At 42.2% G+C, this 7,500-nt stretch overlaps 17 non-coding genes across 17 annotated transcripts; all 17 read right to left on the bottom strand.

The window, feature by feature from the left end:
* Positions 1 to 235: 235 nt before the first annotated feature.
* trnag-ucc (transfer RNA glycine (anticodon UCC)) lies at positions 236 to 307 on the bottom strand. Its single transcript has one exon. It is a non-coding gene; the product is annotated as a tRNA-Gly (tRNA).
* An 857-nt stretch (positions 308 to 1,164) lies between these two features.
* trnas-uga (transfer RNA serine (anticodon UGA)) lies at positions 1,165 to 1,246 on the bottom strand. Its single transcript has one exon. It is a non-coding gene; the product is annotated as a tRNA-Ser (tRNA).
* Positions 1,247 to 1,506: 260 nt separating this feature from the next.
* Positions 1,507 to 1,588, bottom strand: trnas-uga (transfer RNA serine (anticodon UGA)). Its single transcript has one exon. It is a non-coding gene; the product is annotated as a tRNA-Ser (tRNA).
* Positions 1,589 to 2,097: 509 nt separating this feature from the next.
* On the bottom strand, positions 2,098 to 2,169 carry trnag-ucc (transfer RNA glycine (anticodon UCC)). The gene has a single exon. It is a non-coding gene; the product is annotated as a tRNA-Gly (tRNA).
* A 301-nt stretch (positions 2,170 to 2,470) lies between these two features.
* On the bottom strand, positions 2,471 to 2,552 carry trnas-aga (transfer RNA serine (anticodon AGA)). The gene has a single exon. It is a non-coding gene; the product is annotated as a tRNA-Ser (tRNA).
* A 599-nt stretch (positions 2,553 to 3,151) lies between these two features.
* trnas-uga (transfer RNA serine (anticodon UGA)) lies at positions 3,152 to 3,233 on the bottom strand. The gene has a single exon. It is a non-coding gene; the product is annotated as a tRNA-Ser (tRNA).
* Positions 3,234 to 3,493: 260 nt separating this feature from the next.
* Positions 3,494 to 3,575, bottom strand: trnas-uga (transfer RNA serine (anticodon UGA)). Its single transcript has one exon. It is a non-coding gene; the product is annotated as a tRNA-Ser (tRNA).
* Positions 3,576 to 4,084: 509 nt separating this feature from the next.
* On the bottom strand, positions 4,085 to 4,156 carry trnag-ucc (transfer RNA glycine (anticodon UCC)). The gene has a single exon. It is a non-coding gene; the product is annotated as a tRNA-Gly (tRNA).
* Positions 4,157 to 4,457: 301 nt separating this feature from the next.
* On the bottom strand, positions 4,458 to 4,539 carry trnas-aga (transfer RNA serine (anticodon AGA)). The gene has a single exon. It is a non-coding gene; the product is annotated as a tRNA-Ser (tRNA).
* Positions 4,540 to 4,800: 261 nt separating this feature from the next.
* Positions 4,801 to 4,882, bottom strand: trnas-uga (transfer RNA serine (anticodon UGA)). Its single transcript has one exon. It is a non-coding gene; the product is annotated as a tRNA-Ser (tRNA).
* Positions 4,883 to 5,236: 354 nt separating this feature from the next.
* Positions 5,237 to 5,318, bottom strand: trnas-aga (transfer RNA serine (anticodon AGA)). Its single transcript has one exon. It is a non-coding gene; the product is annotated as a tRNA-Ser (tRNA).
* Positions 5,319 to 5,578: 260 nt separating this feature from the next.
* Positions 5,579 to 5,660, bottom strand: trnas-aga (transfer RNA serine (anticodon AGA)). Its single transcript has one exon. It is a non-coding gene; the product is annotated as a tRNA-Ser (tRNA).
* A 260-nt stretch (positions 5,661 to 5,920) lies between these two features.
* Positions 5,921 to 6,002, bottom strand: trnas-uga (transfer RNA serine (anticodon UGA)). Its single transcript has one exon. It is a non-coding gene; the product is annotated as a tRNA-Ser (tRNA).
* A 776-nt stretch (positions 6,003 to 6,778) lies between these two features.
* trnag-ucc (transfer RNA glycine (anticodon UCC)) lies at positions 6,779 to 6,850 on the bottom strand. Its single transcript has one exon. It is a non-coding gene; the product is annotated as a tRNA-Gly (tRNA).
* A 99-nt stretch (positions 6,851 to 6,949) lies between these two features.
* trnas-uga (transfer RNA serine (anticodon UGA)) lies at positions 6,950 to 7,031 on the bottom strand. The gene has a single exon. It is a non-coding gene; the product is annotated as a tRNA-Ser (tRNA).
* A 167-nt stretch (positions 7,032 to 7,198) lies between these two features.
* trnag-ucc (transfer RNA glycine (anticodon UCC)) lies at positions 7,199 to 7,270 on the bottom strand. Its single transcript has one exon. It is a non-coding gene; the product is annotated as a tRNA-Gly (tRNA).
* A 99-nt stretch (positions 7,271 to 7,369) lies between these two features.
* trnas-uga (transfer RNA serine (anticodon UGA)) lies at positions 7,370 to 7,451 on the bottom strand. The gene has a single exon. It is a non-coding gene; the product is annotated as a tRNA-Ser (tRNA).
* Between the last annotated feature and the right edge of the window lie 49 nt (positions 7,452 to 7,500).

Below are 7,500 nucleotides of genomic sequence, written 5' to 3'. Positions count from 1 at the left end.
TTTGAATCTGCGCGGGCAAACCCCAATGGATTTCTAGTCACTCGCCTTAACCACTCGGCCACAACAACCTGATAAATATTGTTGTTTCAATAACTTTCAAGATAATGTAGCCACCAGAGATTGAGATTGTAAATGAAAGTGTTGGGCTTAATATAACTGCGATGGCTGGGAATCTAATCCAGGTCAACTGCTTGGAAGGCAGCTATGTAAATGAAAGTGTTGGGCTTAATATAACTGCGATGGCTGGGAATCGAACCCAGGTCAACTGCTTGGAAGGCAGCTATGCTCACCACTATACCACCATCGCCAGAAAGACATTGTTATTTGGCAGCCACAACACGATAAATTTGTGAAATAACAATATTTCCAGCTGTTTTGTCTTGGTTGCTAAACAATGAGAATCTACAGTTTTTGGCAAAGTTTGAACAGGCGCGGGGAAACCCCAATGGATTTCTAGTCCATCGCCTTAACCACTCGGCCACAACAACCTGCCAAATATTGTTATTTCAATAACTTTCAAGCTAATGTAGCAACCAGAGTTTGAGATTGTAAATGAAAGTGTTGGGCTTAATATAACTGCGATGGCTGGGAATCGAACCCAGGTCAACTGCTTGGAAGGCAGCTATGTAAATGAAAGTGTTGGGCTTAATATAACTGCGATGGCTGGGAATCGAACCCAGGTCAACTGCTTGGAAGGCAGCTATGCTCACCACTATCCCACCATCGCCAGAAAGACATTGTTATTTGGCAGCCACAACACGATAAATTTGTGAAATAACAATATTTCAAGCTGTTTTGTCTTGGTTGCTAAACAATGAGAGTCTACCGTTGTTGGCAGGGTTTAAACCTGCACAGGGAAACCCCAAAGGATTTCAAGTCCATTACCTTAACCACTCTGCCACAACAACCTGACAAATACTGTTATTTCAATAACTTTCAAGATAATGTAGCAACCAGAGTTTGAGATTGTAAATGAAAGTGTCGGTCTTAATATAAATGCGATGGCTGGGAATCAAACCCAGGTCAACTGCTTGGAAGGCAGCTATGCTCACCACTATACCACCATCGCCAGAAAGTCATTGTTATTTGGCAGCCACAACACGATAAATTTGTGAAATTTATTTACAGCTGTTTTCTCTTGGTTGCTAAACAATGAGAGTCTACCGTTGTTGGCAGGGTTTGAACCTGCGCGGGGAAACCCCATTGGATTTCAAGTCCATTACCTTAACCACTCTGCCACAACAACCTGACAAATACTGTTATTTCAATAACTTTCAAGATAATGTAGCAACCAGAGTTTGAGATTGTAAATGAAAGTGTTGGGCTTAATATAACTGCGATGGCTGGTAATCGAACCCAGGTCAACTGCTTGGAAGGCAGCTATGCTCACCACTATACCACCATCGCCAGAAAGTCATTGTTATTTGGCAGCCACAACACGATAAATTTGTGAGATAACAATATTTCCAGCTGTTTTGTCTTGGTTGCTAAACAATGAGAGTCTACCGTTGTTGGCAGGGTTTAAACCTGCACAGGGAAACCCCAAAGGATTTCAAGTCCATCGCCTTAACCACTCGGCCACAACAACCTGACAAAGATTGTTATTTCAATAACTTTCAAGATAATGTAGCAACCAGAGTTTGAGAATTTAAATGAAAGTGTTGGGCTTAATATAAGTGCGATGGCTGGGAATCGAACCCAGGTCAACTGCTTGGAAGGCAGCTATGTAAATGAAAGTGTTGGGCTTAATATAACTGCGATGGCTGGGAATCAAATCCAGGTCAACTGCTTGGAAGGCAGCTATGCTCACCACTATACCACCATCGCCAGAAAGACATTGTTATTTGGCAGCCGCAACACGATAAATTTGTGAAATAACAATATTTCCAGCTGTTTTGTCTTGGTTGCTAAACAATGAGAATCTACAGTTTTTGGCAAAGTTTGAACAGGCTCGGGGAAACCCCAATGGATTTCTAGTCCATCGCCTTAACCAGTCGGCCACAACAACCTGCCAAATATTGTTATTTCAATAACTTTCAAGGTAATGTAGCAACCAGAGTTTGAGATTGTAAATGAAAGTGTTGGGCTTAATATAACTGCGATGGCTGGGAATCGAACCCAGGTCAACTGCTTGGAAGGCAGCTATGCTCACCACTATACCACCATCGCCCCAAAAAGTGAAATGTGGCTGCAAAAATGCGACAAATGTGGAATACTTTGTAGAGTGCCCAAGTTGAACACATTGAAAAGAGGGGAAGAAAAGAATAGACGGTTTACCAAAAGTAATGTAACACATACTTGAAGCTGTCTTCATTTCTACATTAACACTGAGTACAAGCATGTCAAACTTGCGCAATTGACTGAGTCTTTGAAACAACAGACATTTCACCTTACGATTCGTATCGGCTAAGCTGTTGCATCGGTATGCTGCTGAACAGTGATAGCTCCATGGACATGAAAAGCAGTTTTTCGTTGCTGGCAGGATTTGAACCTGCGCGGGGAAACCCCAATGGATTTCTAGTCCATCGCCTTAACCACTCGGCCACAACAACCTGATAAATATTGTTGTTTCAATAACTTTCAAGATAATGTGGCAACCAGAGATTGAGATTGTAAATGAAAGTGTTGGGCTTAATATAACTGCGATGGCTGGGAATCGAAACCCATGTCAACTGCTTGGAAGGCAGCTATGCTCACCACTATACAACCATCGCCAGAAAGTCATTGTTATTTGGCAGCCACAACACGATATATTTGTGAGATAACAATATTTCCAGCTGTTTTGTCTTGGTTGCTAAACAATGAGAGTCTACCGTTGTTGGCAGGGTTTGAACCTGCGCAGGGAAACCCCAAAGGATTTCAAGTCCATTACCTTAACCACTCTGCCACAATAACCTGACAAATACTGTTATTTCAATAACTTTCAAGATAATGTAGCAACCAGAGTTTGAGATTGTAAATGAAAGTGTTGGTCTTAATATAAATGCGATGGCTGGGAATCAAACCCAGGTCAACTGCTTGGAAGGCAGCTATGCTCACCACTATACCACCATCGCCAGAAAGTCATTGTTATTTGGCAGCCACAACACGATAAATTTGTGAAATTTATTTACAGCTGTTTTCTCTTGGTTGCTAAACAATGAGAGTCTACCGTTGTTGGCAGGGTTTGAACCTGCGCGGGGAAACCCCATTGGATTTCAAGTCCATTACCTTAACCACTCTGCCACAACAACCTGACAAATACTGTTATTTCAATAACTTTCAAGATAATGTAGCAACCAGAGTTTGAGATTGTAAATGAAAGTGTTGGGCTTAATATAACTGCGATGGCTGGTAATCGAACCCAGGTCAACTGCTTGGAAGGCAGCTATGCTCACCACTATACCACCATCGCCAGAAAGTCATTGTTATTTGGCAGCCACAACACGATAAATTTGTGAGATAACAATATTTCCAGCTGTTTTGTCTTGGTTGCTAAACAATGAGAGTCTACCGTTGTTGGCAGGGTTTAAACCTGCACAGGGAAACCCCAAAGGATTTCAAGTCCATCGCCTTAACCACTCGGCCACAACAACCTGACAAAGATTGTTATTTCAATAACTTTCAAGATAATGTAGCAACCAGAGTTTGAGAATTTAAATGAAAGTGTTGGGCTTAATATAAGTGCGATGGCTGGGAATCGAACCCAGGTCAACTGCTTGGAAGGCAGCTATGTAAATGAAAGTGTTGGGCTTAATATAACTGCGATGGCTGGGAATCAAATCCAGGTCAACTGCTTGGAAGGCAGCTATGCTCACCACTATACCACCATCGCCAGAAAGACATTGTTATTTGGCAGCCGCAACACGATAAATTTGTGAAATAACAATATTTCCAGCTGTTTTGTCTTGGTTGCTAAACAATGAGAATCTACAGTTTTTGGCAAAGTTTGAACAGGCTCGGGGAAACCCCAATGGATTTCTAGTCCATCGCCTTAACCAGTCGGCCACAACAACCTGCCAAATATTGTTATTTCAATAACTTTCAAGGTAATGTAGCAACCAGAGTTTGAGATTGTAAATGAAAGTGTTGGGCTTAATATAACTGCGATGGCTGGGAATCGAACCCAGGTCAACTGCTTGGAAGGCAGCTATGCTCACCACTATACCACCATCGCCCCAAAAAGTGAAATGTGGCTGCAAAAATGCGACAAATGTGGAATACTTTGTAGAGTGCCCAAGTTGAACACATTGAAAAGAGGGGAAGAAAAGAATAGACGGTTTACCAAAAGTAATGTAACACATACTTGAAGCTGTCTTCATTTCTACATTAACACTGAGTACAAGCATGTCAAACTTGCGCAATTGACTGAGTCTTTGAAACAACAGACATTTCACCTTACGATTCGTATCGGCTAAGCTGTTGCATCGGTATGCTGCTGAACAGTGATAGCTCCATGGACATGAAAAGCAGTTTTTCGTTGCTGGCAGGATTTGAACCTGCGCGGGGAAACCCCAATGGATTTCTAGTCCATCGCCTTAACCACTCGGCCACAACAACCTGATAAATATTGTTGTTTCAATAACTTTCAAGATAATGTGGCAACCAGAGATTGAGATTGTAAATGAAAGTGTTGGGCTTAATATAACTGCGATGGCTGGGAATCGAAACCCATGTCAACTGCTTGGAAGGCAGCTATGCTCACCACTATACAACCATCGCCAGAAAGTCATTGTTATTTGGCAGCCACAACACGATAAATTTGTGAGATAACAATATTTCCAGCTGTTTTGTCTTGGTTGCTAAACAATGAGAGTCTACCGTTGTTGGCAGGGTTTGAACCTGCGCAGGGAAACCCCAAAGGATTTCAAGTCCATTACCTTAACCACTCTGCCACAACAACCTGACAAATACTGTTATTTCAATAACTTTCAAGATAATGTAGCAACCAGAGTTTGAGATTGTAAATGAAAGTGTTGGTCTTAATATAAATGCGATGGCTGGGAATCAAACCCAGGTCAACTGCTTGGAAGGCAGCTATGCTCACCACTATACCACCATCGCCAGAAAGTCATTGTTATTTGGCAGCCACAACACGATAAATTTGTGAAATTTATTTACAGCTGTTTTCTCTTGGTTGCTAAACAATGAGAGTCTACCGTTGTTGGCAGGGTTGGCAGGGTTTGAACCTGCGCGGGGTGTTGCATCGGTATGCTGCTGAACAGTGATAGCTCCATGGACATGAAAAGCAGTTTTTCGTTGCTGGCAGGATTTGAACCTGCGCGGGGAAACCCCAATGGATTTCTAGTCCATCGCCTTAACCACTCTGCCACAACAACCTGACAAAGATTGTTATTTCAATAACTTTCAAGATAATGTAGCAACCAGAGTTTGAGATTTTAAATGAGAGTGTTGGGCTTAATATAACTGCAATGGCTGGGAATCGAACCCAGGTCAACCGTTTGGAAAGCAGCTATGCTCACCACTATACAACCATCGCCAGAAAGTCATTGTTATTTGGCAGCCAAAACACGATAAATTTGTGAGATAACAATATTTCCAGCTGTTTTGTCTTGGTTGCTAAACAATGAGAGTCTACCGTTGTTGGCAGGGTTTGAACATGCGCGGGGAAACCCCAATGGATTTCTAGTCCATCGCCTTAACCACTCGGCCACAACAACCTGACGACTATTGTTATTTCAATAACTTTCAAGATAATGTAGCAACCAGAGTTTGAAATTGTAAATGAAAGTGTTGGGCTTAATATAACTGCGATGGCTGGGAATCAAACCCAGGTCAACTGCTTGGAAGGCAGCTATGCTCACCACTATACCACCATCGCCATAAAGTCATTGTTATTTGGCAGCCACAACACGATAAATTTGTGAAATAACAATATTTCCAGCTGTTTTGTCTTGGTTGCTAAACAATGAGAGTCAACCGTTATTGGCAGGGTTTGAACCTGCGTGGGGTAACCCCAATGGATTTCAAGTCCATCGCCTTAACCACTCTGCCACAACAACCTGACAAATATTGTTACTTCAATAACTTTCAAGATAATGTAGCAACCAGAGTTTGACATTGTAAATGAAAGTGTTGGGCTTAATATAACTGCGATGGCTGGGAATCGAACCCAGGTCAACTGCTTGGAAGGCAGCTATGTAAATTAAAGTGCTGGGCTTAATATAACTGCGATGGCTGGGAATCGAACCCAGGTCAACTGCTTGGAAGGCAGCTATGCCACCATCGCCCCAAAACCAGTGAAATGTGGCTGCAAAAATGCGACAAATGTGGAATACTTAGTAGAGTGCCGAAGTTCAACAGAATGAAAAGAGGGGAAGAAAAGAATAGACGGTTTACCAAAAGTCATGTAACACATACTTGAAGCTTTCTACATATCTACATTAACACTGAGTACAAGCATGTCAAACTTGCGCAATTGACTGAATCTTTGAAACAGACATTTCACCTTACGATTCGTATCGGCTAAGCTGTTGCATCGGTATGCTGCTGAACAGTGATAGTTCCATGGACATGAAAAGCAGTTTTTCGTTGCTGGCAGGATTTGAATCTGCGCGGGCAAACCCCAATGGATTTCTAGTCACTCGCCTTAACCACTCGGCCACAACAACCTGATAAATGTTGTTGTTTCAATAACTTTCAAGATAATGTAGCCACCAGAGATTGAGATTGTAAATGAAAGTGTTGGGCTTAATATAACTGCGATGGCTGGGAATCTAATCCAGGTCAACTGCTTGGAAGGCAGCTATGTAAATGAAAGTGTTGGGCTTAATATAACTGCGATGGCTGGGAATCGAACCCAGGTCAACTGCTTGGAAGGCAGCTATGCTCACCACTATACCACCATCGCCAGAAAGTCATTGTTATTTGGCAGCCACAACACGATAAATTTGTGAGATAACAATATTTCCAGCTGTTTTGTCTTGGTTGCTAAACAATGAGAGTCTACCGTTGTTGGCAGGGTTTAAACCTGCACAGGGAAACCCCAAAGGATTTCAAGTCCATCGCCTTAACCACTCGGCCACAACAACCTGACAAAGATTGTTATTTCAATAACTTTCAAGATAATGTAGCAACCAGAGTTTGAGAATTTAAATGAAAGTGTTGGGCTTAATATAAGTGCGATGGCTGGGAATCGAACCCAGGTCAACTGCTTGGAAGGCAGCTATGTAAATGAAAGTGTTGGGCTTAATATAACTGCGATGGCTGGGAATCGAACCCAGGTCAACTGCTTGGAAGGCAGCTATGCTCACCACTATACCACCATCGCCAGAAAGACATTGTTATTTGGCAGCCACAACACGATAAATTTGTGAGATAACAATATTTCCAGCTGTTTTGTCTTGGTTGCTAAACAATGAGAGTCTACCGTTGTTGGCAGGGTTTGAACCTGCGCAGGGAAACCCCAAAGGATTTCAAGTCCATTACCTTAACCACTCTGCCACAACAACCTGACAAATACTGTTATTTCAATAACTTTCAAGATAATGTAGCAACCAG

The sequence above is a fragment of the Platichthys flesus genome, chromosome 18 (assembly GCF_949316205.1).
Source record: "Platichthys flesus chromosome 18, fPlaFle2.1, whole genome shotgun sequence".
In the NCBI taxonomy this organism is placed as follows: Eukaryota; Metazoa; Chordata; class Actinopteri; order Pleuronectiformes; family Pleuronectidae; genus Platichthys; species Platichthys flesus.
Note: the sequence above shows the minus strand (reverse complement) of the source record. Positions and strands in the feature narration are given on the sequence as shown.